At 35.1% G+C, this 23,976-nt stretch overlaps 2 long non-coding RNA genes across 2 annotated transcripts in view; both read left to right on the top strand.

Annotated features, from left to right (window-relative positions):
* LOC119189288 overlaps window positions 1-8,612 on the top strand; it is a 54,153-nt gene extending 45,541 nt beyond the window's left edge. The window contains exon 3 of the long non-coding RNA XR_005112328.1: window positions 8,461-8,612. This is a non-coding gene — a long non-coding RNA (uncharacterized LOC119189288). The remainder of the gene's footprint in view (window positions 1-8,460) is intronic.
* A 4,317-nt stretch (window positions 8,613-12,929) lies between these two features.
* On the top strand, window positions 12,930-23,235 carry LOC115454296. The gene is made up of 3 exons (XR_005112479.1): window positions 12,930-15,487; window positions 15,954-16,003; window positions 23,112-23,235. It is a non-coding gene; the product is annotated as an uncharacterized LOC115454296 (long non-coding RNA).
* Window positions 23,236-23,976: the final 741 nt, after the last annotated feature.

The following is a 23,976-nucleotide window of genomic DNA, read 5'->3' as shown; positions in this document are numbered from 1 at the left end:
ATACGTAGTATCTCTAAGTAGTCTGTGTGCAAATGTAATGTATTATCAGTTTCACTTAATATTCATAGAATAACTACCTATCTAGTCTTCTTTATGTAACCAACAATTTAGTGATAGCCTAGTTGGTTGTGGAAAGGACTGCCGAGACGAATGACTTTTCTAAAGTTATGTGTATATATTCTTTATAAGTTTTTTTTAATGCTTTGAATGACGAGACGAGCTTGCCGTTCGGCTCATGGTAAGCGATACGACCGCCAATAAACAGTAGAAACACCATCCAACACTTTAAATTATGAAGTATTATTTGGTATTCCACTTCGCTTGCTATCCTGAGACATGATGAGTAAATGCTTTTTGTAAACCTGCATACTTGGGATGTTCTCTATAAGAATTTTGAAGGTATGTGAAGTCTGCCAATATCTAAGCCAGCGTAGTTAACTAAGGTGACCCTTACGATAATAGAGGTGAGCATGCCCAGCAGTGAAACAGCATACAATACAGGCCTGATATTATTATATCACACTTATATTCCCAAAATAAAACATCGTATTAGACAAAAATATAAACTTGAATTATCACCCTGAATGTTCATGCTTGTTAAACATAAAAGATATCGGGTGGAAGGCCGTGGGCGGTAGTTACTGAAATATTTGCTCGTATGGGTTATTGACGTTACTATAACTTATACCTCTGTACTTGCTCGTATATCTAAAATATTTTCGTTAACAATCTGTTTAGGTGCAATGCTATCTGTTTTTGAGTGGGAAAATACAGTATTTGAAGGATATTGTAGCTAGTATTTTATATAGGTGCATGACATAATGACCCTACCACACCTGATGGATAGTGGAGTAAGGTCCATTAGGAATTCGACTGACGAGAGATGATTACCCCTCGCCAGTCGAAACAATTATGCCGGCCTGTCTGGACCGGATATACGCAGTCTGATTCTGGAACGCGACACATTTAGGTGGGCCACTATGACGGGTTTGAACACCTTGTGTACGGTCACTATCCGGGCGGATATAAAATATATCCTACGAGCAGTGTACTGGGTTTCATAAACAATGAAGATATCTCATGTCTTTAGAAGCGTGCAGTGCAATGCAAGATGTATTTGAATTTTAGTTCTGTTTCCATAGTTGATACAAAGATAGCCCCATATAAATTGGATTGCTGGCAAATTGTTAATTTTATTGGGCTAATTTTTCTATCATTAGGTAAAAGTTATTCATAAAGTAAATAACCTGACGGAATAGAGAAGTCAATACACTCAAAACACTCCCTTTCCATTGTAATTAAACGCCTAATTTTAAATTTATTTGGTATACCTACTTCACCTGTGATTTTTTGATTAACGCTCGTTTACAACTGTTGAAAACCTAAATACTTCGGTGACCTACCATAATTGATAACCATCTTATTTGCTAGCTTTGTACTAAAGAACAAACTCCGCCAACAAGACTCAAAATCCGTCTAATTTTGAGGTGTTCCCTTCTGTACTTTCGAAGTCCAAAAATATATATAAATCTGACGACGGAAAAAAAAAGGTTGCTGAAAAACATTAAAAAACTACGACGCATAAGTAACCTCTCTTCTTTGGAGTCGATTAAAAACTGCATAAATTGGTCAACAAATCGAAAAAATGGAGTATGAAATACTAATTTAGACTACAGTACATTTTCGCATGAATTTTCCCGAACCGGAAGGTATAATTTTCGGGAAGGTTCCTTAAACCCACGCGAAGGGAAAGGTCAAGCACTCGGAAAGGATAAGCAGGAACTACAATATTAATTATAGAATCCCCACGCGATTAGATTAATTGCTGTTGTATTGCCGATATGAAGTATCGAGATATAAATTGCTTTGATTATTTACGAGAACTATCTCGTAATCGTTCAAATCGATTTTGAAATCAATTACCACCAATTTTTATGTTATCGTCATTTTGAAACAATTAGTTTAAACAAATTGATTTGTTTATATTCTTTTATAGCTAATTTAGAATTTGTATAAATTTCAAAGTAGAAGTGTAATTTATGAAAGAAAAAAAGAAAATTTATTTGTTACAAGCATGATTACAAAATAATAACAAAAAATAAATAAATATAAAGGGATCAAATGCAAGTGGATTTAAGCAAGATATATGTACAAAATCACATGGGTATCTGCGGAACACTGTGGAAGGACAAATTATTACAAGACAATGACTTGGGGTGATAAACGCAAGTTATAGAAGTAGTAGTGTAGTACAAGAACTTTAAAATTAAAACGTTTAAAAAAGTTACAGGCAGAAATATAACAAGTGTGCCACTACGTCTTGCTTGTAATCGACATATAGATGTCTATTCTTTTATAGACAAAAATAAACACGTCACGTTTTAGGGGTAGGCAGAGGCTTAACCAGGGCACTCACTATTCCCGAAATATGTTCCGTCCCGTGATGTGATAGACGGCGAGTCTTGTGTCATATCGGACAAATTTCTGGCTCCGGGCTGATACAATGTAAAAAACAATATCACTTTGCCTGACCTGAGATATCACCAATTCAAATTCCAGACAACTCTTATATATTTTAAAAGCTTTTTCAATTGAACCTAAAACCAAATCTATAGCAAAATTATGCTACGAGACTTCAAAATCCATTTTCTATTTATTGACATAATAATTTCTACTTTGATAACGCGACCCCAAAAGCAACACAAACTCAGACACGCCAACCCCAAAAGTAAATGATATTAAACTTTATCGAAGATTATTAATCGTTAAATCTCAGAATATCCCAAATCTGATAACGCCTACGTTCGACCTGATATTACAAGATGTATTATTATGGAAGCGATACGAGCTTAGTTAGAAGGCGATAGGGAGCGTACCAATTTTAATATTATTAATTTGGCTCTCAAAATGTTTGTTAAAAGTAAAAAAAGCGGCGATGGCCTGGTTAGCAGTGGAACAGACTGCCGTGATGAATGTCCGTAATCAAAACCTAAGGGCATGCACGTTCGACTTTTCTTAAGTTATGTGTGTATTCTTTTTGAATTATCGCTTGCTTTAACGGTGAAGGAAAACATCGTGTGGAAACCTGCATACCTGAGTTCTCTATAAGAATTTTAAGGGTGTGTGAAGTCTAACTATCCGCACTAGGCCAGCTTGGTAGACTAAAGCCTCATCCCACTCCATAGTAGAGGAGGCCCGTGCCCAGTAGTGGAACATGTTTTGAAATCTGCCAATCCGCACATAACATAGCTGGCTAAATACGCATGTTGTAACACCAGCCTATAAAAATGTCTAAATTAATCCCTTCCAGAATATTCTATCTTCGTTCCCCTATTAGGGTATTTATAGACGATCCAGAAAGATGTATCGTGTGGGCCTACTCGAGGTATATAATGGGAAGGCTCGACGGCCCTGCGTCAGTACATTCGCGCCGCTCTGGGGAACATTAGCTTGTATATGATCGTTGGAAATAGCACTCTATAAAATTTTGTTTAAAGTTGTATTGTGTTTAAATAAGAAAGGATTAAGAGTTTAAGGATTTCGTTTATTAATTGGTAAGTTTTTTTAGCTTTTTTTGTTTAATGAATTAAGTTTTATGTTAATGAAATTTTAATGTTTCACGTTAAAGCTGTAATTTTTATATTTATCTTTTGGTAATCTAGGATGCAAATATTATAGGTACGTAACAAATTTAAAGCAATTATTAAGAATTATATATTTTTCAGAATATAATGTACGTACGTAAAAACCTTAGTACTTTTATTAAAAACAGTGACTTGCATAGTCTAAATACCAGAAATAAAAATAAATTGGTTGTCCCTAATCATAGGCTCTGTAAAACCAATAAATCTTTCTTAGTTAATAGCATTAAGTTCTATAATAAACTTCCCTTCGAAGTTACCAATTTGACCGAACAAAAATTCAAGTGTTATGTTAAGCGTGAATTAATGTGTAAAGGATACTATACTGTATCTGATTACCTTAATGATAAGACGGTTTGGAAAGTTTGTCCTGCACACAATGACCCACCATGTTAGCACACATTAGTAATTAATTAACTGCCTAAAATGTCTTTGTTACATGTCTCACATGCTTTTTTTATAATAATGACATTTCTATAGTTCTAATTTGACATAATCATATCATATCTTAATGAAATGTAATTTTTGAAAGACGACCACCCGATCATGTTGTGTTTGCCTGTTCAATATCACTATTTTTTTTTCTTTTCTCATGATTGAAAACTATGATTGTAAATGTAGGCGAATGCACGCTGTACGCCGTTATTTAAGTATGAATCTATGTTCTCTTTTATTTGCTATCGCTAATTTTATTTTATGCCGCTCCAGGTTTAGTCGATTGGATTTCATCTTATCCCATGTTAACGGTGATGTGCGTGCATTAGCTTATATAACTATTGTGACTATGTACAAGAAAGACTTGGAAAAAATACAAAAGAAGTACTGAACAATTGATGACAAAAAAGAAAGCCCGGAGTTTCTTTCTGCCTTTCTTCTTCGGGTAGTCATCACTTAGGTAGCTAGTGAAAGGCTGGTAGGTTAGCTAGGCTAGGGCTCATGTCCTCACCGGTGAGGATCGCGACGCGTTACCCTTCTATTTCCCCTACTTGCCAGCCCGAGCTGGTTACTTCGGTTTGTACCTAGTCTTTTGTATAAACTTTATCCCTAATTTAAAAATCTCCATAGTTATATAAGTGATTTTAATAGTTGTTTAGAAATAATAATTATTCTTATTCTTTGTTTTGACGTATCATAAGTGCAACTTTGTTCGCCTACGTGATAAATAAAGTATTTTATTTTATTTTATTTTATTTAATTATAAATTTTATGTTGCATTTTTTTTTTGTGAATTTTTTCGTGAGTATCTAAGATGTCACAGTTAACAACATAGTCTAGAAATACTTATAAAAAATAATTTATTTATATTAGGTCACCTAGAGGCGCATACCCCATTCAGGATTCGAACTAACTTCCACCACACAGTGGTTGTACTCACTGAAAAACTACGCAAATTACGGTAAAGGCAATAAAATTAAGCTCCACCTGGCGAAAACAATTAATGAGCTTTCGCCGCGCCCTTCCCGAACTTCGCTCGATTTTAATCCCATTTCCGATAAGTTGGGAAATTTACCTTCCATAAGGGCAGAATTCTCATTTGGAGGTTTTAAAAATTAATAACAAGACGTTTAGGGAGGTAGGGATATAATGGAGTAGACATTTCACTGACTCATTGTTACAAGGTTGTATTGAATTTAAATTATTTTTTCGGATTTTATTGTGTTGTTTTATAGTATCATTTTCTCACGACGATTTGAAGTCTCTACTGTTATTTGTGTTTAAAAATGAGATTTAAAATTTTCATTTTGGTAAAATTATAAATAATTCTTGGTTTCCCTTCTATTGATCTTTTGACATTATTGGAAGTTTTTACTGATAAATATATAGAATAATGATATAAATAATGCGATTTGAGAAAAAAATAAACGATGTAATATTGAGCCGGCGGTTTATTTATAAGACACCTGTCAAAAGAAGGCTGTATAAAACTGAAATTGTGTTCGGCATATCATTAGAGACATTATAAGTTTCATGGGTCTGATTAATTTATTTCACTTACTGTCGAGGAGTAATCTTCTCTCGTCAATCAACATTCTATTGGATTCTACTCCACTTAGGATCAGGTACAGTGGGGACATTTTGCCGTATAAAAAAGTTACCTATACTTCTATTTACAGGAGATATTATTTATTAAATAACTGAATTCACTAGGAGGTTGAATTCATCACAGTTTTTTGTACCAGTTGTTATTTAGGTCAGAAAAAATAAATAAAATCCCCCAACTCACTCCAGGAAGAGATAAGAAACGTTTAATCAAAAGAAAAGTAATATACAATATTCGATTACCCACGTGTCGTAAAAGTGGTAAATTGACCCGCACGGCGCAAGTTTCGGAACGCCCCACGCGAACCGGAAGCGGAAAGCACAGTTTTATCATTTTCATAAAGTGCCGTAAAAAAGCTCTGCCGGGACAACCCTTAACTGGAGTTAAAACGTGCCAACGTGGGTTGTGGGGACTATAAAGCTGCGGAGGGTTGGTTTAAGTCTTAAGTGATGGAGAGAATGTTCGAGAAGTGACGAAAGTGCAATATAGTTTCGTTGGTAGCATTGTCTGAAGTTTATATTTAGGTTTATAGGTTAAAGTTCATAATGGTTACTATATATCCTCAGTTGTATTAAATATTATGTAAATGTTTTGATTTGTAAATAAATGTTATGCACCCTTCTTTTCTAGTGAAGTTCCATCTAGAATGCATTCATGGGAGTTATTTTATAACGTAATAGTACTTAAGCACAGTATAAATTAGCATTTTATATTAAGCTAGTTGACCCGATAGACGTTGTCCCGTCTTAACTATGAATTAGCAGCGCGCATTGTCAAACACTGGCAGTTATTTCAAACAATTGACAGTTATATAAAATTAATATTTTCGTTAAGTTTTCTTAAATTTCTAATCGTACGCGCAATTTTTTGAATTTTTTCTCTCATAAGAATCTTCTCCTGACAATAACAAACACAACAAAAAAAAATAGTGAAATCGGTCCAGCCGTTCACGCGTGATGGCGTAACCAAGGGAAATAGGGATTCATTTTTATTGTATATAGATTATTTTTTGATTGGTTTTTGTATGTGTCGTAACTTACTTTATTATTTATAAAATTAAAATATACATAAGCTTTAGCTCGCAGATTCGCCCGCGTGACGAAGTTTTCCGGAATAAAAGTCCCGCTATATATTTTCCCGGGAGAGATAGGTTATGTCTTTCTCATGGTAGCCCAGCCTATAACCTTCCCATGGTCTTAAACTATCTCCATTACAAATTTCATAAAAACACGCTCAGTAGATTTTGAAAAAATCAATAACATACAGACAGACAGAAAAGGGAACTTTGTTTTATAATATGTATAGATTATAATCATCGTTTAACTAAAAACAATAGTCATTAAAAGTCAAGTTGGCAAAAATAAAAAAAATATATCTAACTTCAAAAGCATTGTCTAATTAATAAATTATAACTAAATTAACAATTACGCACCTTTACCCACACCATGTCCTTAATACTTCAAGGCATAGATCTTATAAGACTAGCTGTTTTCCTTATCAAGGACAAATTCACTTATGGCATTATATTTGTTACATCGCAGTAATAAAGCTTGTGACTTGCACCACACTTTGACATGTAAGCACACATTAGTTTTATATGAATTTTACACCGCTCGTCGCTCGTAACTCGAACTGCGTGACATCCTGAATCTTTTGATATTGTTAGCAATAGGAACGCAATAACCTAGTTGTAAAATGTGTATATTTCCAGTCCCCTAAGGTTTAAATTGGAATCATTTTCGTCGTTTCTTTATTATTTTATACACGATGGAATTTAATTCACTGTTTCCTGAAACTTACGTAGTAATAGGTCTTTCATATGTGAGAGTCCGCTTGGTAGGTACTATCGTAATGTTTGTTTCTGCCGCCGCGTGTAGTCACTGTTATGTTCCGGTTTGAAGGACATTGTAGCCAGTGTAACTACTGGATATAATAAGACTTCACATCTCATGTCTCAGAAAGGCGAGCGCAGTCGAATCCCAAACAATACTTTATAATTTAAGGTGTTGGTGTTTCTAATGTTTATGGGCGGTCGTATCGCTTACCATCACGCGAACGGCAAGCTCGTCTCGTTATTTACATCAATAAAAAATATTTTCGTCTTTTTAAGTAAATGTAACTTTCATCGTTTCCTCTTAAATTCCTGCAGATATTTGTCAATCTTCACAATTTTCGGAAATATATCAGTAGGTGCCAGGTATCCTCAATTCGACAAACATTCAATAAACTTAATTAAAAAACCAAAGTTAACGACGACATTAAACAGTAGCGGGTGGTTTTCCTCTAACTTTACCAGTTTAACACAAGTAAAGTGGGGCCAACCCAGTTTCTCTGTACAAACGGAACATTGGCTTCATAGGTATGGACATTGACAGCTTTTATTGAAGGCCATTTAGTTAAAATCTAGTAAGATTGTGAATCGAAGTTCTGGGTTTGTTTTCCGGGCTGAACTGTTAAATAGGTGTTTGCGATGTCGCCCACATGATCTAAGTACTTTTCCCTTCCCTGTATGCTTTCAGAAATCCATTACAAATAATGACGGTATGCTTAACCTCTGTCTCAGACTAACTTATCAGCTGCCAAACCCATGGACTCAAATCTTAGACCTTCGAACACCCACTTCACCTCTGACAAGGGATCTATCCATTGAGGACCTACCACACCTCTGCTTGAGATGTCCAAATCCAACGACTCTAACGACCGACCTGTTGACTTTGTTTTGATTTTCTCATAGGCCTACTACCATATACCGACCTGCTGAATGTGATCTGATTGCAGGTGCGGCGATGTCGCGCCGGCGCGGGTTCGATGGCGCCGGGTGAGCGCGTCCCAAGGCTAGGCGCCGATGCGCGCCTGGCTGCTCGTGTGGGCGGCGCTCGTCGCGGGCACCGCTGCGACGACGGCGCAACACCACGCCCGCCCGCACACACATCCAGCGCACGCAGCGCATCTACCGCACCCAGCGTATCTAACGCACCCAGCGCATCCGGCGCGTCTCGAGCGTATCAAGTCGCAAATACTTGCCAAGGTAACAATCCGCGATAAGACCGCCATTTGTACCACTAATGTAATCTTTGTATACAAATTTGTCTTCTTTTTATAACATTTTCGGTGTTCAAAAAAGTTTTAAATAAATAGATAATAAATAACCCGTCGCGCGTAGCTTTGCGTAGTAATTTAAATTAATTCTCCAAGTTGAACAAGCCCCTTAGAGCACCTGTTGCTTGTTACAAGCGTTAGAAATTTGCTGATTTTGCATCAAACATATTACAATACAATCAAAAGTTCTGAGAATACTCTATGGCAGGATTTGGAACTGACTGACATTTTGAAGCATCGACGATATAGCCCATATCAAAGCGATATGAATACGTACCTAGTATAAGAGGTATGGTTTTTCGGAGTAGTACAATTGTCTCACAGAAAACCAACGTGAAATAAAAGCTTGCTGTAAAGTTTTGTATGTTATGTCTTTTCCGCCTCCTTCCTTTCTTAATTCTTTTTTTTTATTCCATTCCTAAGATCGACAACGTCTTCATTAATCTTATTATGGGTCTTTAAAGCAGAGATCTCTCAACATCAGGTGACACGATAATAACTTATACCACTCCACCCCACAGCTGGGGCTGTCTTCCCGTCCCACGCCACTGGGCGCGCCACCGCGCGACGTGGTCCGCGCGATCCTGGCGCGCGCAGCAGACTCGCAGCCCCACCAGGAGCCGCGAGATGAACAAGCAATGAGAGAAGTCATCGCTATAGCACATAGAGGTAACTCAATCAACTGGACATGCAGTCATTTTTACTGAACGCTATATCTCTGAAAATGCTATAAATTCTCTGAACATGTTATGAAACTGTACATGTTGTTAATTGTCGCTAGAATATAAGTATTCAAATCATGTGATCAATATTTTATGCTCATGTCAATTATTAACATAAAATATTGATCAATCATGTACAATACAGTTTTGATGTCAATAATTACAATACTTTTATATGAATGACATTAAAATCTAAACTTTTTATATAATAAAAAAGCGTGTGCGAACTCTTGTATCTATGAACGTGCTATAATTTAAAAACATGTAAATCGAACCCACAAAATAAGAGCCAGACATTTATGTAAAATCCGTTTTGAAGATGAATTGCCAATAAATCTGCGGGTCCAAGGTCGATCACGCCGCGGAAGGTTGCAGTGTGGCAAATATTTGTCCAACAAATAAATATTTGTCTCGATCCAACGCGTTACATAAAGCATTATTCAGTATCCGACACTCAATACACAAACTTCACAAATGTTATTGTTTTGTTTAAAATAAATTTTGTTTTATGTTTTATTCCGTTTTATTTATTCATTGTATTTTATATTCATTTTAATCCGCTCATCATGAAGGAATGCCGACGCAATTTGAATAAAGAATGCATAAATAATAAAAGAACATTTATTATTTGTATTTTGTATTCATTTGTTTCTCTAATTACTGGGATTTGCAAGAATTCAAATGAATATAAAATGTGCGTGATAAAATTGTTTTTATTGAATCCGAGTTGCATGATTTAATTCTATTACTGCACTTCATTATATTATTAATGTTCGTTGCCAAAATAAAGTCTCGTGCCAAAATGGCGCCGCTGATTTAAAAACTTTACTTACATTTCGCCACTCGATCCATTTCTGGAGAATTCATTTATTTTGAATAAAACGAAACGCCATTTTTGAATATATATTTATTAGAACAACTAAATTGTACCCAATAATACGATGAAATTCTGTATTGAATTACTTTCGTTAGCGTAATATTACATTTTCAGTGCGGACGAAATTAAAAAGCAATTCTGTAAGAGAATTATGAAGAAGTCACACGAATGGCTAGACGCAAAACAAGCAAAAATATTGCTATTGAAAATTGTAATGGACGGAAATGCCAGGATAAGATCAAAGAAAAAATGATTTATGAGTTTGATATCCAAACTTTCATGTTTACCTTATTTCTTCAAACAAGCAAGTATAGTATCTTATATTTTCAAATTAAACGAAGTATCTCAATTTAAACGACGCAACATGAGTGCTTACATTGTGTTAGATCTTTGGTAAGCAAGAATTAGCCTAATGCGTAACGGTACACTTCACACATCCTCTCTTATTCCTATAGAGAACTTCTGAATTATGCAGGTTTCTTCACGATTTTTTCCTTCACCGTTAAAGCAAGCTATTGTTCACAAAGAATACACACATAATTTAGGAAAAGTCAGAGACGTGTGTCCTTGGAATTTGTACCTGTGGTTATTCATCTCGGCAGTCCGCTCCACTAGGCTATCGCTGCTTTTTTGATCTCTAATCTTAGTATCACTTTATTAACACATCAGCATTATTTACTGAGACAATATCATATAAAGAATGCTTTTTTAGGACCTTTCCATTCTGTCAAACTATGAGAGCACATGCACACGCTATGTACACATTCATAAAAACTGTTGTAGTGTGCGTAAATCAGACAAGTGATTAAAATTTATGTGTGCGTTAATAACTATATGCATGAAATGGCATAGTTATGTGTTATGACTTCTATGTAGTATATTAAAAATATTTTTTTTTTTTGTTTGGGGTATTAAGCACGTGGCCCGTCTTTTCTAAATGGTCTAAGGTACTGTTGTGTTCTCTCTAGGATTCTAGAGTAATTAGACTGTAGACTGCATCGGAGGCGTAGTTGTACTGCACACGCGGTACGGTAGCGCCCTAAGGTTTTGGGTTCGAATCCGGGTCGGGCAAAGTGATATTTGAGTTTTTCTGCTCAGTATTAGCCCGGAGTCTAGATTTGTGCCCGATATGCCTTAGGCTTGCCTCCTATCATATCATGGAACGGAACAAACTTAGCGAAAAATGGGTGCCCTGGTTGCGCCTCTGCATACCCTTTCGAGGATAATGCATGATGTGTGTGTAAAGAGTAATTACTGGTATTTTTATTTATTTATTCACACACGTTTTATACATCAATGTATAATGGCGGAATTAATACCGAAGGCATTCCTTCAGTCAACGTTACTTCACCATATTTTCAGACGACATGTATCTCAATCCGAAAGTGCAGTTCGACGCCACACAGTTGTTTAATTTATGGATAGTGTTATTTATTGGCAATCGTAACCATCAGGCGAGCTGTTTGCTCGTCTCTGTATAAAATGCAAGATAAACATCAGCCTCGAACTATCCAGCTCGAGTAGTATAAAAGCACTTAAAAGAGAATGTGTTTTCTAAAAACTTGCGTTTACAATGTTGCTGTGGCTTCATTGCATTCTATATGGGTTTTTTATTACGCGAATTGGACCAATCCAGATAATTCTATGCGGAAAGTGTCTAGGACATGTATGTAACGCTGTAATTAATTGTTGTTTGAAGTAATTTTAATTGACTGAATAAATTCATTTAATGTTTACTTGAACTTTTGTTATTTCGTTGAGACACCAGATTTAGATTGACTACAGAATAGTCATGAAAATGCACGTGTAAACAGACTATACCGGTGTATTCGTGCACGAATTATTCGCCAATAGTCTAAACGAGACATAAAATTCCAGACACCGTAAACTCATTCTGCATAGATCAGACCGTCAACAGTTTGAAATTAAAAAAAACGTATAATTGTAAAATGTACGTGGATATTGTAACTTTGGTTTTTCGATGAACACCTCACTGTACATGAATGCTGCAGTCATCGAAATGTCGGGAGAAAATTACAATATAAAAAACCTTGAAAAAATAGTTAAATCTTAACATATAATTTCAATTATAGATAACTTCAAGTACCCAAATTCAAAACTTGTTATATAAATCTGTGAGTAACTGATCAGCGATTTGCAAAAAACATCTCCGTTGCCTCCGACATATTGTTGAACAATGACATCACACAGCCACGTCTCGGCCGTCTGCCGTCTGGACCAAGGGCATTAACATATTCGATTCATCTGTTAGGGCTGCCGATCGGGTTTGAGTTTCTGTAATGATCTGATGAGAAGTAGAGTAGGTTTATGAAGCTGTATCTAAAATGTCAGCTAGAGAAACTTTTTACAATTATGATGATCTTAAAAATTACTCCGATGAAGCTAGGAGTTAGGAAGTGGGTGGTGTGATACCCCCGTGCCTCGAAAAGCACGTAAAGCCGTTGGTCCTGCGCCTGATATCTCTCCGATCATGCCGGATTGCCGTCTCACCGAACTATGAGAGTGAAGAAACAGAGAATGCTTGTGTATTGTGATTATCACTTGTGCATTATAATGTCTCCTGCGTACTTGGCTGACCTCCGTTGTGATTGGCAGCCATAGCTGAAATTCGGTTAGGAAGGAATCAATTAATCATTAAAAAAATAGTAAACTGTTACAAGTTTTTTTTAATGATTAATACAATTACTATACTGACGTTTACAGGACCGTTTAAACTAATATTAGCTTAAAGATACGAACACACTTGGAAATTACGATATAATCCCATTATACACTGTCACAAGTTGAAATCCGATGGACATAGCCTGTATTCCAAACGCATTTTCTAAAACAAACTTCACTACAGAATCTAAAAATTCTACTACTTTTTTACTATTCGCAATAAGCATCTCCATAAACCTCGTTCCAGCCCTATTCGCAAAGTTTTCCGTTGTGGGATCGGAGTCTGTCGTTTGTGATCCGTCATAATCAATAATAACGTAACTTATTGCTGCTCTGCGGATTATCCCACATTCTATTACGTATAGTAAATCTGCCTGAATATATCCTCTCTTAAGTAGCAATTGCAGTTTCCAGTAACATGTTCGTTGAAAATCTATCTGAATTTATTAATGATTCTAAATATTATAAACATTTTTCCATTGCTGTTGGTTCCGGGGCGAATTTTGGTGGGCACAGAACAGTGTCCTTTTAATCTTAGGGCATTTGGTGATTTTTTGAAGTTATAGCTATTTTAAAAGTCTAATCTAGGAGTTGGAGAGTATACCAGTTATTTGACAGCATTCATCGAAAGTTCGCGCTTCAAATGTTTCCTAGACAGGGACGTTATTTTAGTGGTTACTAGCCATGAGCCTGATGCAACTCCTATTTTTACCATTCTAGTCATTTTTGGAGGAGTTCGATTTCTAATATTCTTTTCCGAGTTCTCACCTCACATGTGGAATTATTGTGCAAATCATGATCTGAAAACAATGGTTGACGTTATGCGCTATTAGTCTCTTTTGGAAATTATAAAATGAAAAACAAAACATGTTTAAAGAATATAATAAAATATTCCGTAAGTACTTACTAAAAACTAAATAAGTTTCTAACGTTTTCCATAATGTTTTGGGCATAGCAACTATTTCACGGATGCGGGGTGCTTGACCTCTGATTTTATTAACTAAGTCCAGGATCAACTCAAATATTATGACTGAGTTTCTAATATTTCTTTAGGGCCTTCTACAACCCAATTAGCGGGGTTTATGAACTCCAAATAACGGTCAAGTAGATGTTACGGAAACCTAAAAGTCTCATGTTTATACGAGAAAATTAGGAAGGCCTCAGTATAGTATTAGCTCGCTCCTAACTTCTTGAAGAGGTAAGCTAACAGTGTCGTATCCATATGCCATATTTTATTCCGTTTATTAATGGGACATTTAGCACACATATTACCATGTCGAACTATATTCTTGTTCTTTCTTCGGCTTCGTCTTCACAGAGTAATAGATGCATGACGATTAAAAAAGAGCTTATGAGAGACTGTTTGAACGAAGAAAATGTTGAGTTTCAATTTCGAATTATTATTATATTAAAGTACACACACGCTTTTTATCCCCGAAGGGGTAGGCAGAAGCGCAACTGGTGTACCCACTATTCGCCGTGTGTATTCCGTCCCATAATGTTATAGGAGCCAAGGTTATCGCTATATCGGGCATTCATACAATATTCCGGTCTGATAATGAGTTGAAAAACCCAATATCACTTTGCTTGACGACCAAAGAAACCGAGACCTCAGCAGTCTACACAGTATATTAGTCGAGAGTCTAAAATTTGTGTTCAATATGGCGATAGGCTCGACCAAATACAAAAATCATTATAATCCGTGCTCCCAAATAAATGGTAATAAAGTCAGTATTACATTAGCTGTTTTTCAGGTTCCTTCTATGTAACTAAGTCTTTATTCCGTTGCGTGGGTATTTTAATATTTATAAGTACCTACGACTTAGCCTGGTACCACGAAGCATATTGCCTTTTATCTAAAATATCTAGGTCAATCTTTAAAAAACTTTTGAAATAGTTCCATGTTTGTTCCATTAACTTTGTTTTTCCAGTGACTTGAGTGAAATATTTAAAATTAATTTTCAAATTAAGTAGATAATTTTTATCAATTCATTATTAAAAAATATCAAAGATGGCGTTTTAATCGAGTTATATGGATAAAGATGGTTTAAAACAAAATTATTGGCATTCCAAAACGGTTCTTGGTTTCTGATTTTTTAAAATACTCTCAGAATTATTTGGCTGATAATTCAAAGAGTATTACTTTTTGATATTATTTTTGTTTTATTTTCTCTATATTTTCTACACACGTACACAAACACCGACATGTTTATAATAATAATAAATTATTGTCTTTTATGTACAAGTTGATTAAATAACCATTGTTGTGTGTATATTTTAGTATGTATTCCATTTGTGTAAGCGAAATGACCCAGATTGATTTATTTCTATATTATGCATTAACTCTGTTTAAAAACTTGCCTTGTGAGAATCATTTCAGATGTTCTTCGTAGACGAACTACAATGAAGACTCTTTTAATAAAAGGTAAATATCTACATATTTAACATATATTTGCATTAAGCGCCTGTTTCACAAATTTCAACAAATCAAATTTGTAACACTGTATCAGGTTCAAAAATCATCATCATCATCATCATCATCATCAGCCCTGTATTATATACTGTCCCACTGTAGGGCACGGGCTTCCTCTACTACTGAGAGGGATTAGGCCTTAGTCCACCACGCTGGACTAGTGCGGTTTGGTAGACTTCACACACCCTCGAAATTCCTATAGAGAACTCCTCAGGCATGCAGGTTTCCTCACGATGTTTTCCTTCACCGTTAAAGCAAGCGATAATTCACAAAGAATACACACATAATTTTCAGAAAAATCAGAGGTGTGTGCCCTTTGGGATTTGAACCTGCAGACACACCCAAGTAGGCTATCACCGCTTTTATGGCTTTTACGGTTCACAAATATATTTTTTTAATAAACTCCCCTCTTTTTCAGATGACTTACCCATCAGTTAAGATCTATATACCAAGGCGGAGATTTTGTCTGTAAGTACCTAGCTCTCTATTTATCTATCTATACTAATATTGTAAAAAGGAAGTGTTGAAAGGTTCGTAGAGGCTAATCTCTGAAGCTACTGAACTGATTGAATATTCACTAATAGAAAGCTACATTAGTATAGACGGCTATAGGCTACGTTTTATCTCGGAATATTTTTTTCACATGTGAAGCCGTGGGCAAAAGCGATTGAAAAATATTTATTCCTATTTAGCTTAGTGGTGGAGTCCAATATAATGTCGTGTAACGAGAGATGATAACCCCTCGGCAGTCGTCACTTTTATGTCAGCCAGTTGAACCGGATGTACACGACTGATCCTGGGATGCGACATACTTACGTAGGCCACTGTGACTGTGTGTATGGGTTTAACTCATTATGTACGGTAGTTTCAATACATGCGGGTATAAAATATATCCTTCCAGCAGTAAACAGCGTATAACTGGGGCTGAGGGCAGAAAGATCTTCTATTACATTGTAATGTCGGGTACTACTTGGTATGAGCTTATTCCGCTCTTACACCCACCACTGCAACTCCTGGGGCCTGATTACCTATGACAGTGTAAAGTTAACGCGGCCGTGTCACGTTATTTTCATGAAATTAGCGTGGATTTGTATGCCAATTTGTATTGTCTTAAACGCAATGCGATGCGTTACGTGCTTGTTATGAGCTATCAAAATAAAAATAATTTTAACAAAAAATTAAACCGCCTTTAAAAAACCACTCAAAACCGAAAAAGAATTTCACATTACAGGTATATATTGGATACCAATTTTGAAGTCGGTGCCCAATTAAAATTGCTGTTATTTTAACATAATTATTCTAGTTTTTTTAGTTTTAAAACCAAACTACTGAAGCGATTTAAAAAAAAAAATTATGGGACCAATCTGGAGAGATATTCTTTCGATTTTTCCAAATCGGTTCATAAATGAGCGAGTTCTGGGTAACAAATATAAAAAAAAAAATAAAAAAAAAAACATTCACGTCGAATTGATAACCTCCTCCTTTTTTTGAAGTCGGTTAATAACTTGCGGTATAGAAAACAGGGCCCCTGTAAACCTGGATCGACAATGGCATGCATTTTATGACACCAAGCGGTGAAGCTCGGCGACTCACAGGGAACACTAATTTGTTAGCGATACAGGCGTGATGTGGATTTGTTTTTGTTCTAAAACGATAGTTTTTCCATTATATCACACATCGGCCGAGACACTCAAAACGAAAAAATGAGTTTTCAATAATATTCAAACACCAATATAATTTAAACTTGCCTGTTTACTTTTATATTAAAAAAAAACATTGCTGTTCAAGCCGAGGCGACCCAACGTTTTCCAAATGGCACAGCGTCCGCTGCAGTCGAATGGATTGAGACAAACATTCCGGTTAATTTAGCTTCCGATATATTTTGCAGTGTTGGGCGGTCGCCAGCGGGCGGGGCGCCTGCGTGGCAAACACGGAACAACTACGAATTCTTTCAGTTATTCACGCTCTTGGTATGTGGAGACGTTTGCTTAAACAATACTCGGTAATAAATATTAGGCACTTACAAAACCTTTTTTAAACATGTTTAATTCATACCCTCACGCGAATTCGCGAATGTTAATTGTAATGATGTACGCAATTCTCGACTCTATAGCATAACCCGGGTCAGTAGAGTGATATTAATAAAGTTGTTTTCTGCTCAGTATCAGCCCGGAGTCTGGAATTTGTGCCCGATATGGCAATAACCTCATCCTCATCACATAATGGGATGGCATACACACGGCGGAATATCCATATTGCCATCCATGCCATTGTTGCATCTCTACTTACCCCTTTGGGTATAAAAGCGCGTAATAAAAACAAGATAAAGTAAACCACGTGAAGTTTATTTAAGTGAAGATAAAACAATTGGTAATCGGACACAAAAGTTTAAAGGCCATTGGAAATTTTGAATATTTCCAACTACTTTTGTTGCTCACTGTACTTATACAAAGTAACTAATATGTTACTCCAGCACATGGTTGATTTACATTACTAAGGTTTAAATCTGCTTTAAAGTCAAATTCAGGGCAGGAGAATGTCTATCACTTCCTATTAGTAAAAGAACTATCAGAATCAATCAGTAGTTTAAGAGATTACCACCTGAATCTACAACAGCAAATCATATATCTTTATAATATTATATCTTTATAATATATAGTACTCGGTATTGGTCGCGGATTCGCTCGCGAGAAACGTCTTTCCCGCAACAAGTCTTTAAAACAGCACGACACCAACGCCATCTACATAAAATCACATCGACGGGAAAAAGGCTAATTGATTTACGACATTTTGTCGACATTAAGTATGATATATATTTAAAATCAGCACTTTTGTCTATGTTTTTTAAACCTAGTTAAATTTTTTCGAAAAAAATGACGCTTAAATCAATTAGCCTTACAACCGACGACATAATAAAAGCGATTTTATCTCGCGGGAGCAAATTAGCGATATAAAAAATTCCTTATGTGGTAATCCAGGACATGTTCTATCTATATACCAAATTTCATAGAATTTCATTCTGCTGTTTTTACATTTACTTCTAACAAACATACAAACTTTATTACAAACACATTTATAATATTAGTAAGTGATTTGACAGCCTAGCTAGAACACAAATTTACTCGATCAGCTGTAAGTCAAAACCTGCCATCCTGCCTCTTAATAAGGTGTAATTTAGAAAACCGGTGATGTTTTTGCCAGCTATTTAAGCAATTCGCCTCTTAACGCTAATACAAGTTTACAAGTAAGACTGTAGAAGTATAATTTGATCCTTATGTCTTGATAACAAAAGAACTAAAATACCTTAATTCACTTACTTTTTGGTTTAATTTTCCATTTAAAAATATGCTTTTGAATATGGAAATCTAATAAGATTTCTGTAATTCACTCAGCTCATACTCTAAAATCTTATTAATTTAATTAAAGTAAAACCATATAGATTTCATACTCATATTATTTTTGGCTTGAAAATTATATTCGCAAGCATTGTACATAACATTAGCGTTAGATTTACCCCGACTTTTTACAATCGACACAAGTGGCTGAATAAAATTAAAACTTCAAATCGCCTGTACACGTTCTAATTGAAACAAAAAAAATGTTTCTTTGTGTGAAGTAAAGGAAATGTCATTTATTGAATTTTTGTGAAGATAAAAAAAATGTATTGACTACAGAAGTATAATATGTCCGATACAAACGCGATTCGTTCATAATATGTCCAACTATTTTTGTGGTTTGGTGACTGTTTTGAGCCGAGGTTCGTAACCCGTTAGTGAGTTGCCCTCCGCAAGGTAGCCTCAATTTTAAGGGTTGTGAGAGCCTTTTTGCTCACCTAAGTTCGGTGTATTTGTATAAGCCGGCTTTTGCCTGGTTAATAAACGTAGGGTCATGAAAAAACCTTTTGTTGTTGAATATACAATTGATTGTTTAGACAAGATTTATAACACATCCTAAAAACCAAAGTAACTTTAGTAATTTTTTTTTCTGATTTCGTTAAAAATGCCCTTCCAAAGCATACTATAACATAATAGAAAATAGAAAAGAATTAAAATTCTAGAATAGAAACAGATTCTTACTTTCGCCGCGACCGCCTGATTCACTGGCTTTTTTGTTTCAAATCTGTTTTATTTGATTTCCACAAATCGTATTTTTTGAGTTAAGTTAGGTTAGGTTACCTTAGTTCTAAGTGTGCTATATATGGGCTCATGCGAAAATGATTTATTAAAAATAATTACAAAGCCCATAGACTACTATCCAGGTCGACGTTTAGCTAAAAACTGATTTTATTAAAACATTTTACAAATCACATTAACTCTCATCCCTAATTATCATTGTTGTAGTTGGCTGTCTCTGGTTCTCCTGAGACATTTGATGTTAAGTCTTATTATATCCAGTAGTTACACTGGCTACAGTGTCCTTCAAACCGGAACACAACAGTGACTACACACTGCTGCTTGGCGGCAGAAATAGACATTACAGTGGTACCTACCCAGGCGGATTCTATGAGAGACACGCCACCAGTAAACTTTTTTAAGTTTTACTTATGAGTAAATTATTTAGAAAAAGGTATATTGTTTAAAAATTGCCAAGTTTTTTTCTGTTGCCAAACAGCAATGTGCAGGCACTGGGTTGTTTGTTGAACTTTGACACTAGTACAATTCACGGTTTTAAAATAATACTCGCTTTACCCTGCGGTTCCACCTGCATGTAAAAGTTTTTACGAAATAAATATATTCCTGGAATAAAAGACTAAACTACTCAGGAGTAATGTAGCTTGTTATTATAAAAAAAAAAACAGATCGGTTTAGTACTTACTGTGATTCGCATGTTCAAACAAACTCTTCAGCTTTATATATTAGTATAGATACATTGAACTAGTTCAGAACATAGCGTAATTTTTAAAAATAAAATAAATAAAATTCCCGCTATATATTTTCTCGGGATAGAAAGTAGCCTATAACCCGCAAAAGATCTAAAACTATCTCCATACTAAATTTCATAAAAATCCGTTCAGTAGTTTTGCAGAAAAACGATAACATACAGACAGAGAGCTTTTGGGGACTTTGTTTTATAATAAGTATAGATAGATAATTTAACAATATTCTAGCAACTCATCCGTCTCTTAAATAGTAAACTTAAATAACTCATCCATGCAACCAACTGCCAACGCAAAAGAAATAAATTCAAACAGCCATCTCTCACAAAACTACTTCCGCAGTCAACATAGTAGAGACAATAAAAACAGAAACTGCGGAATTAGTTAAAATTACAATAAGAATCGTTTTTATTTGCACACGAATACTATTAGCAGAAATGTAACGTTTCCGAGCGCATTGAATGCGTACAGTTTAATGTTATTGTTTGAAGGATAGTATTTGACACGCTGCCAGTACGAGGCTGTACATCAAATAACCGTTGATGGTTTAAATATGGAAGACTTTATGACAATTTTAAATGGACGGATAAAAAGAGTTCGAGGGATGAGTTTGGATGATGCTGAGATGAAACAATAATAAATAAGCATAGTAGGTGTAATAAATAATTATATGATGAAATATTGGAAAGAAAATACCTAATATAGCTTAAATATAAATAAATAGACACAATTATGAATACCTATATAAAAAGAGTCTTTTAACACTTCCTCGCTACTTTCTGGTGTTCATAATAGCTACATATATTCTAACAATTATGTTTAGTAAAATTGATTAAATGAAGTTAATTTTAGATTCTCATTCCCAGGCCAGATAATTATTAATTATTTGTTACACAATTCGGCAATATTTTTTACCCTCTGAAAATACAAAATACAACTGCGAATATCCATTCTTACAGATGTTTTCTACGAATTATTTTAAAACAAATCCGGCATATTTATACTACATACAATATAGATTGAACATTTGATCTACAATCTACATTTGAAGTGACACGTAACGGCAAAATTTTATTCTCCTTCCGAAATATAATAGCAATGTCGCATAAAAGTGACAATTGAAACAGAACAGGCGTAAAACGCAGTACAAACGAATTGTCTCCAGTCTCCACAAACGGAGTATTGACCTAATTTTCTGCGTTTATACTAAAGAATATTATCAAGACTAATAAAATAAGCTATAAACTCTGTGTCGATGAAAACCGAACTTTATGACACGAACATAAAGTGTGAATTAATTTTAACGCATTCGCGAATGCAAGCGGTATTTGTACTATATTCTATTTTATACAGAATAAGAAAGAAAGAGCATTTTGTTTCGATATTGACATAACATTCGAATTTTGATATTTAAACCGCTGAACAGATTTTGATGACATTTGGCATAGGGATAAATCATATTCTGGAGTATATAGGGAAAATTATGATCTCGGTAATTTGCTTAGGTAGAAAATATTAGTTTTTTTTTTTTTTTTTTTAATAGATGGCGCTGGAGTTTAATAGGTGGCTGATCAGATTGCTACAGTGATTTAGATTTTTGTAACGGTAAAGTCTTTTTACAAAACGAAGCCGCGAGCAATACCGAGTGATTAGATAATTTTATTATAGAAATTACTGTGCGACAATATTTATGGTGGAATTGAGATAATATTATTTTAAAACAACATCTCTATTCTCTCAGACCGTTAAATTCCTCAAAAAGTCATAGAATTTGAAAATGATGCACGCATTATCATCCAAAATAATTTAACTTAAAGTTGAACTCTAAATTAAAACATCCACAGACCATTATTAATAATATTGGTGGAAGAGACTTTTCCGTCCTCACACCCACACTACAACTCCTGTGAGCCAGGATCAGCAGTGACATTGTATGACACCGAGCAATGAAGCTCGCCGAGTCTCAGGGTACACTTATCTGTCACTATCCCACAAAGAAATCAATAAAATAGAAAGATAGGAAAGAGTTTGAAATATTAATTGTCCAATATTGGACAATTAATATTGCCCGGAAACTGACAATACACAAGGTGTTAAACCCGCTATAATACGTAAACGTATCACATTTCGAGATCAGACTGTGTATATCCTGATTTATACAGGCCGACACAATAACGTGGACTGGCGAGAGAATCTAGTCGCTACCCTAGTTACCATCAAGCGTTAGACACTTTGACCAATCTCGCATAAAAATGCCACGGAACTTCTCTACAACTGTGGCTGGATCTTTGGTTCTTTTTGCTCACATAATGCGTGTTAACTCATATTTTCAAATACTCAGAAATACATAGGTAAGCTGACTTTAAAGTTTAAGTTGTCTGAATGATACCTATTATGATTGTGACCGAAAAGTCATATGTATTTTAAGAAGTAATTACACCAGGGATCTCCGCCTCTTCTCTTCTAAACTTTTCACCAATTTTATACGTGCACAAGAAAGTGGTCCCTGCACCTGATGGTAAGTCGAATGGGGTCCAATACAATGTCCACTGACGAGAGATGATTACCCCTAAGCAGTCGACACAATTATGCCGTCCTGTTGGAACCGGATATACACAGGTCTGGAACCGGATATACATGCAATAGGCATTGCTTAATAATATGATTTCTTTATCATAAAATCGCTTGTAAATATTTCAGCCCGAAAAGGATTGCTATTGAAACGATCGAAATCTGCTGCAGCCAGTGAACAGAGCTAGTCACAAATCGTCAAAGCAAAAGCCAACTGACTTAATGAAGATTCTTTGAAGATTACCAGGTATATAGCTATTAATTACTTTGTAGTACCTTTTTTTTTCAGCAACAGTGACTAGCAAAGCTGGTATTGAGAATTTAAGTGGTTGAGCCATGCTGTGTGGCGAAGGGAGAACTTTTCCCAAGTTAACTTCATAAAAATTATAAGTTATATCCATAAATGCAGTCTGCAAATCATTATAAGGATAATTAGATTTTACCAAAGACATAGTCACAAAGATAGATAAAGTCCTACATAATTAAGTAATGTTTGACATTAATTTAGCGTATTACTTTTGTGAATTAAATGACAATCGATAATTTTTTTTACAAATGAAACCATTTAATTTTGATATAACCGCATCACTAGAAAGTTACAAACGTTATATCGCAAGTACCGCTTGAGAGCACGAGTAGACCCGCGTGCATTAGTGATACACAATAAACTTTGACCACTATTTGTCATGCAAATAATAAACAACAATTAACAGATAAAGGCGCATCCTTGTCGTGTTTGTTGCCGTTGTGCGATGTACTTCGTATCTCAAATGGATCGATGTTTACCAACGACTCAAAACGTCTTAAGTCCTGGTTGAGTAATACTTCTGTTTTTTATATAAATTAAAGATTCATACAAGTTACAATAGTTATACTCACATACGCACAAGATCTGTGATTATCCCAAAACAAAAATGAGATTTAATGACTCATTGGTGTTTTATCTATTTATGTATATATATTTATTTATTTAAGTATTTATTATTATTTTTAA

Source organism: Manduca sexta, chromosome 3 (assembly GCF_014839805.1).
Source record: "Manduca sexta isolate Smith_Timp_Sample1 chromosome 3, JHU_Msex_v1.0, whole genome shotgun sequence".
Taxonomy (NCBI): domain Eukaryota; kingdom Metazoa; phylum Arthropoda; class Insecta; order Lepidoptera; family Sphingidae; genus Manduca; species Manduca sexta.
Note: the sequence above shows the minus strand (reverse complement) of the source record. Positions and strands in the feature narration are given on the sequence as shown.